General features: G+C 43.9%; 1 long non-coding RNA gene across 3 annotated transcripts in view; it reads right to left on the reverse strand.

The window, feature by feature from the left end:
* Positions 1–4,777, reverse strand: part of LOC123381407 — a 303,452-nt gene extending 298,675 nt beyond the window's left edge. For all 3 annotated transcript variants that reach the window (XR_006588319.1, XR_006588320.1, XR_006588318.1), the window contains exons 1-3: positions 4,631–4,777; positions 3,442–3,756; positions 981–1,104 (exon numbers count right to left, since the gene is read on the reverse strand). This is a non-coding gene — a long non-coding RNA (uncharacterized LOC123381407). The remainder of the gene's footprint in view (positions 1–980; positions 1,105–3,441; positions 3,757–4,630) is intronic.
* Positions 4,778–6,000: the final 1,223 nt, after the last annotated feature.

The following is a 6,000-nucleotide window of genomic DNA, read 5'->3' on the forward strand; positions in this document are numbered from 1 at the left end:
AATCTCTACCCTATATCTTCCACTTTGCACACACACAAACAATACCCTCTCTGCTCTCATACCCTATACACACATCAACATGGTACTTCTCAATAGTTTCATTTCCAAGACTGCTCATTATTTTCAAATGTCTTCAAGCTTCTTTTGTTCCATTACAAAACCCCCTATTCATCTGACGTATCACCCATCACCAAACATTTGAATAAAAACATTAAAAATAATTATTCAACCCATTATATCAAGCACTGGAGTAGGAGACAGGCAACCTGTATGCTGATCCCAGCTTTGTAAGTAATTAGCTTTGTGACTCTGAGTAAATTCATTTACTCTAATTTCTTTATCAGTAACACAAGGAATATAACTGTCCTTCCTATTTTAGAAGGTTGTTATGAGATATAATTAAGAACTAAATATATACCTGAAGTCAGATGTTTATTACTGCCTATATCTTCATTACTATCTCTGTCTCTGGCATCCTCTCTGAGACCTCTCTCTGATGATCACCATCTCACCTATTTAAAATTCATCCTTTCATTCATTCAGCACATGTTTATCATATACCAACTATATGCCAGGCCTCAGGGGCTCACACACTCATGGGGAAGAGATCTTGGCAGAATTGCACCCCCATGTGAGAGGTGTCCAGTGTGCTGGGGGACACCTCGCCCAGGCTGTGAAAGCACAGAAAGACTTGAAACAGTCCATCTATGTATATATGGAGTGGACATGTGTCTTATTTTGCTTTTCCTTCTCAGCCACTCAGCATTCATTCCTCTTTCCTAACAGGATCTTCTTTGAGAAATCTACTCTTTCCCCAATGGGCCAAAAAGCAGACTCAACCTTATGCTAATTGTGCGCTCCTTCTCTGACACATGAAACTTGCTCAGAGACAGTAGAGATTTTAAATAGCAGGAATTCACTGATTATAGCCACGGTCCCTGACCCAGCTCTCCCTGCTAAGAGACTGTTTCAGTCATTACCGTTTCTGCTCCTCCAGAGCTGGCTCAGTTCCTGTCTTCTTCCAAGCCTGGTCCTCAGCCTTCTCTGTGTGTTAGCTGTATCCTTCCATTAAATTTCATGTTTGCTTCAGTTAATCAGAGTTGTCTGAACAACAAGAAAAACCAAATTAAAAAAAAAAAAACTAACAATCATATGCCTATCTGCTATACACAATGTGTTTCTGTGAAAGTGTCTGAAACCTACAGGCCTACCTAAGGGCTCAATCCACATTCATTCATTCAAGCAACAAATATCCACTGAACATAAACTATGTGTCAGGCACTATGTCCATGTTCAGCTCACAGTAGGGCAGGGAGAAGAGTTAACAGGTAATTCGATGTATAACATGTAGCAAGAAAGCCAGCCCTCTTCTGAAGAGTGTGGAAGGCAGCCTGGAACTAAAAGGAACACTTTCTATGAAGAAGTCATATTTTACTTTAGACAGGAAAGGAGGAGGAGGCAGCTAGGTAGAGGCTGGAGAGATGGAGTTCCAGAGGGAGGGAACAGTATGTTCCCCTACTAGAAGACGATGCACACAGCCACTGCCTCTCTGTTTCATAAGTCACCAGGGTGCAGGGTAAAGGCCTATAAAGAAGGAGCCAGGAAGCCGAGTGCTAACTCTGGTCCTACAGATAACTCACTGAGAACTTAACAAGGCACTTCCTTTTTTTTAACGCCTATTCCCTTGTCTGTGAAATGAGGGTAGAAGGATACATGATATGGAAAGTCTCTAATATTTTATCATTTTATGTTTATTTTTCATGTCTATAATAGATAAAGGAGGGGCATGAACTTCATCTGAAAGGACCACCCATCCTATCTTCTCACAGTCTTCTCTCTGTTGCTCTTACCACAGGATAGGACCAATGTGGTGCAGACAACTTTGGAAAGTAATAGAAGGGCACAAAGGCTCAGATGGACAGGGTGTAGAAAGCAGAAAGTTGCCAAAAATACAACTAATATTTACTCTATCAAGAATTAACCCTACAGCACTTGTACCCCAATGTTTATAGCAGCACTCTCAACAATAGCCAAATTATGGAAAGAGCCTAAATGTCCATCCACTGATGAATGGATAAAAAAAAATGTGGTTTATGTACACAATGGAGTACTACATGGCAATGAGAAAGAATGAAATATGGCCCTTTGTAGCAACATGGATGGAACTGGAGAGTGTGATGCTAAGTGAAATAAGCCATACAGAGAAAGATACCATATGTTTTCACTCTTATGTGGATCCTGAGAAACCTAACAGAAACCCATGGGGGAGGGGAAGGAAAAAAAAAAAAAAAACAGGTTAGAGTGGGAGAGAGCCAAAGCATAAGAGACTGTTAAAAACTGAGAACTGAGGGTTGATGGGGGGTGGGAGGGAGGGGACGGTGGGTGATGGGTATTGAGGAGGGCACCTTTTGGGATGAGCACTGGGTGTTGTATGGAAACCAATTTGACAATAAATTTCATATATTAAAAAAAAAAAGAATTAACCTTACAATGTATCCATTTTCCTCTTTGCTGCTATTTAAGGCAGCACCTCTTCCATGCAATGTTGACCACATTGTATTGTCTGTATGTATTTCTCTTTTCTTATTACTATTTTTAATTATGGAAAACAAATATAAGGCACTGTACAAAATTGTGAGAGTCGGTGATTCAGCATAAACGATGTGATCCCACTGTATGAATTACTTACAAAAAAACCCACTCACCTATTGGAGAGGAATTCTCTGGGAAGTAGGTGGTATGAACCAAGAAAGCTACCAGTAGAGAATACATTTTCTCAGTCCACAGTCCTTTCTCCCTAACACCTCCTTCCTCTGAAGGCCCAAGGAGGTCTGAGTAAGGGACAGCCCAGAGAAGGGAGATAAGCACACCCCTGGGAGGACAGCCCTGTGGCTAGAGAAGACAGTGGTCTTTAAAGAAACTGCCGGGTGACTCAGTCCGTTAAGCATCTGACTTCGACCCAGGTCATGATCTCACAGTTCCTAATTTCGAGCCCCACGTCAGGCTCTGTGCTGACAGCTTGGAGCCTGGAGCCTGCTTCGGATTCTGTATCTCCCTCTCTCTCTCTGCCCTCCCCAGCTTGCGTTCACACTCTGTCTCTGTCAAAAATAAATTCAAAAAAAAAAAAAAAACCTTAAAGAAACTGCCCTAGGAAAATCCGGACTCCTCACACTTCCAAGACACGAGCAATCTTTGCAAACATCTCCCCTACGATAAAATTTAGGCACAAAGCTGTGAGCAGCTTCCCTCCCCCGCTCCCCATAAAATTTACTAAAAGAGCAATGAACACCAGGAAAGTTTTGTTGGTAGCTGGTGTTTCACATCTCTGGAGTTCCAGGGTGCAGTTGGAAACTGGCGTAGTGCACGGCAGGCACGGAGGGAGTCGAGAGGCCAGCCCCTCCCACCCGGAGCAGGTGGCATGTTTCGCAGCGGGGAACTCACCCAGGAGGCTTGCCTGTCCAGGGGCCTCAGAACAGCGCACCTTCCCCCTGCAGGGTCTGAGGCTCTCACACCAGGGAGGAACTGGGTGCCGGTGCGCATGCGTCCAGAGGGTCTGCGCACCACGTGCTCACTCACTCGCAGCTGCGCGCTGGAGGACTGCTTCGCTGAGGGCCGGTGGGGCAGAACGTAAGTACGTGCTGAGGTCGTGGAGGGGTGAAAGGGTAGGGAGCGCCCCGCTTGCAGGGGTCCACCTCTCGTCTCAATCCGCTGTCACGTCGTCTCACAACCTCTTCCAACAATAGCTATACGTTGTCCCTGAGTACAAGAGAAAAACAGAACTCAAATCCAACATGAGTCCTTACAAGAAGGTTATGGTAACCTCAGCCCTGCTGAGGAAACACTTCTCAGAAAACCAATGCAGGGAGCCAACCTTACCCAGATCCAGCAGCAGTCCCTCCCTCTCCAGGTCACAGAGTGCAGTGCCCTCAGGGCTCCAGAGCAGAATCTAGGATGTGTGAACTGCAGCATTATTCCCAGGGCTTTATTCTGCTGCTGCTCTTCTAATCTAAAACATATGTGGCCTTCCTTTAAGTCTTTGCCACCCTGTTCCTAAGTCCTGGAACTCCTTTGCCATTTTTCTCCACCTGTCTACATCCTACCATCGGGAAGGTCCAGGTGAAGTTTGGCTAATAACCACTGGGAAGCTGTCCCAACTTAAACCCTAAGTGACATGTTTTCATCTCAATTCCTATAGCAACCACCTTTTGAATCACTCATTCATTCGACACCTACAGCATGCTTATTATTTTGAATTAAATCAGATAATGGATATGAAAATCCATTAAAACTAAAAAGGGATGACCTAGCATTTTCAAAGCATGTTTCACAATATAATAAATGTATAATATTAATAAATATTACATTTAATAAGGGTTGCCTAGTGAGTGTGAAGAACAAGCAAAACCACTCTGTGCATGAGGGTAGAAATCAGAATAGTGGTTTCCTGGGGGCAGGGCAGGTTAGGAGGAAGAGGATTGAGTGGCAAGAATCATGAGAAAGCTTTCTAGAGCGATACAAATTGAAAGAGCAGACCTAGGCCGGCTGACTAGTGACTATGTCCCCAACGTGGCCACAGAAAGAAGTTCCTGCTCAAACCTCAGAACACGCCTCCTCCCCTTGAGTAACTTACGTTTTCTACGAAAGCAGACTACCGATTGATGCATTCTTCCGAAGTCTGAGGTGGGAGGAAGGGGGGTGTGAGAGGCGTGGAAAGTGTGAGTAGAAGAGGGAGGGCTTCTCTCAGGTAGGGGCCAGAGGCAGGAACCCTCAACCCTGTCCAGGCTTAGAATGACCTGGGAGCATTTTACCCCTCCCCAAACCAATTATTCAGAGTCTCTGGGGATGGTGTTTGGTGCTAGGTATTTATATAGCACAGCAAGGCTGACAGCCAATGGTTCATAGGTGACCAGTGAGAAACGTTCTGTATACACTGAGGCCAAACATGTTAGAGATCCTCAGACACAGTGGTTCTTCAACTTCAGGTGCATCAGAATCTCTTGGAAGACTTGTTCAAACACAGATTGCTGAGCCCCACCCCCAGAGTTTCTGATTCAGTAGGTCTGTGACCACCAGGCCCAACATTTGCATTTTTAACAAGTTCCAGGTGACGCTGATAATTGCTGATCTGGGACCACACTTTGGCAGCCAGTCGGCTGAGTCCACGATCCTTCCCCAGCCAATCGGCTAAGACCATGATCCCTATAAAACCTTTGTGCTTTTGAAACTCGCTCTCTCCGGTATCTCTCCGCTGCGTCGGTGCAGGTAGGGGATTGAGCTCGAGCTAGCTTGAATAAAGGCTCTTTGCTTTTGCATCGGACTCAGCTCCCTGGTGGTCTTTGGGGATCACGAATTCTGGGCATAACAGAAATATTCTAGATCGTTAGGGTTTCGGTTGCAGGAGAGTATCCACTGGTCAAAACTTAAACTCTGTATCTAAAAAGTGTATATGTTGCTATATGTAATTATATCTCAATAAAAAAGAGATAGTACAAAGATATTAAAAATATTAAATAGATATTTTTATCACAAAACTTCAAAAAGCTTCTATCCTGTTACTGCACATGAAAAATCTCCAAAAAGTGGATATAGCACCTTTTATCCATAGCACTCCTCATTTTTAAAATGTTCTGAGATGGGTGTATTACATGGAAAGTTCTGTGCTATTATATAACATTTGTTTCTATTTTCTACTATTATATTAGATTCTTCAAGGCAAAGACAGGTTTTATGACTGTCTGTACCCACAATACCTGGCATAAGACCCTATAGACATGTGCCTTGTTGCTGCTATTGCTGAAAATGATGCAGATAAAGACAATACAAGATACTACAATAAATATAAGGGTAAGTAATTTGCCCCAGGTCACGGGATCAGGACCATAGCAACCTCAGCCCCAAGAGGTATGTGTGGATTCTCTTGTGACAGAGGCAGGATGAGGGGGGATATTTTAATGTGAAGGTTCTATTTAGTAGCTCTTAGATCTCATGAGGTGGCTGAAT

This window comes from Felis catus, chromosome D3 (assembly GCF_018350175.1).
Source record: "Felis catus isolate Fca126 chromosome D3, F.catus_Fca126_mat1.0, whole genome shotgun sequence".
Taxonomy (NCBI): Eukaryota; Metazoa; Chordata; class Mammalia; order Carnivora; family Felidae; genus Felis; species Felis catus.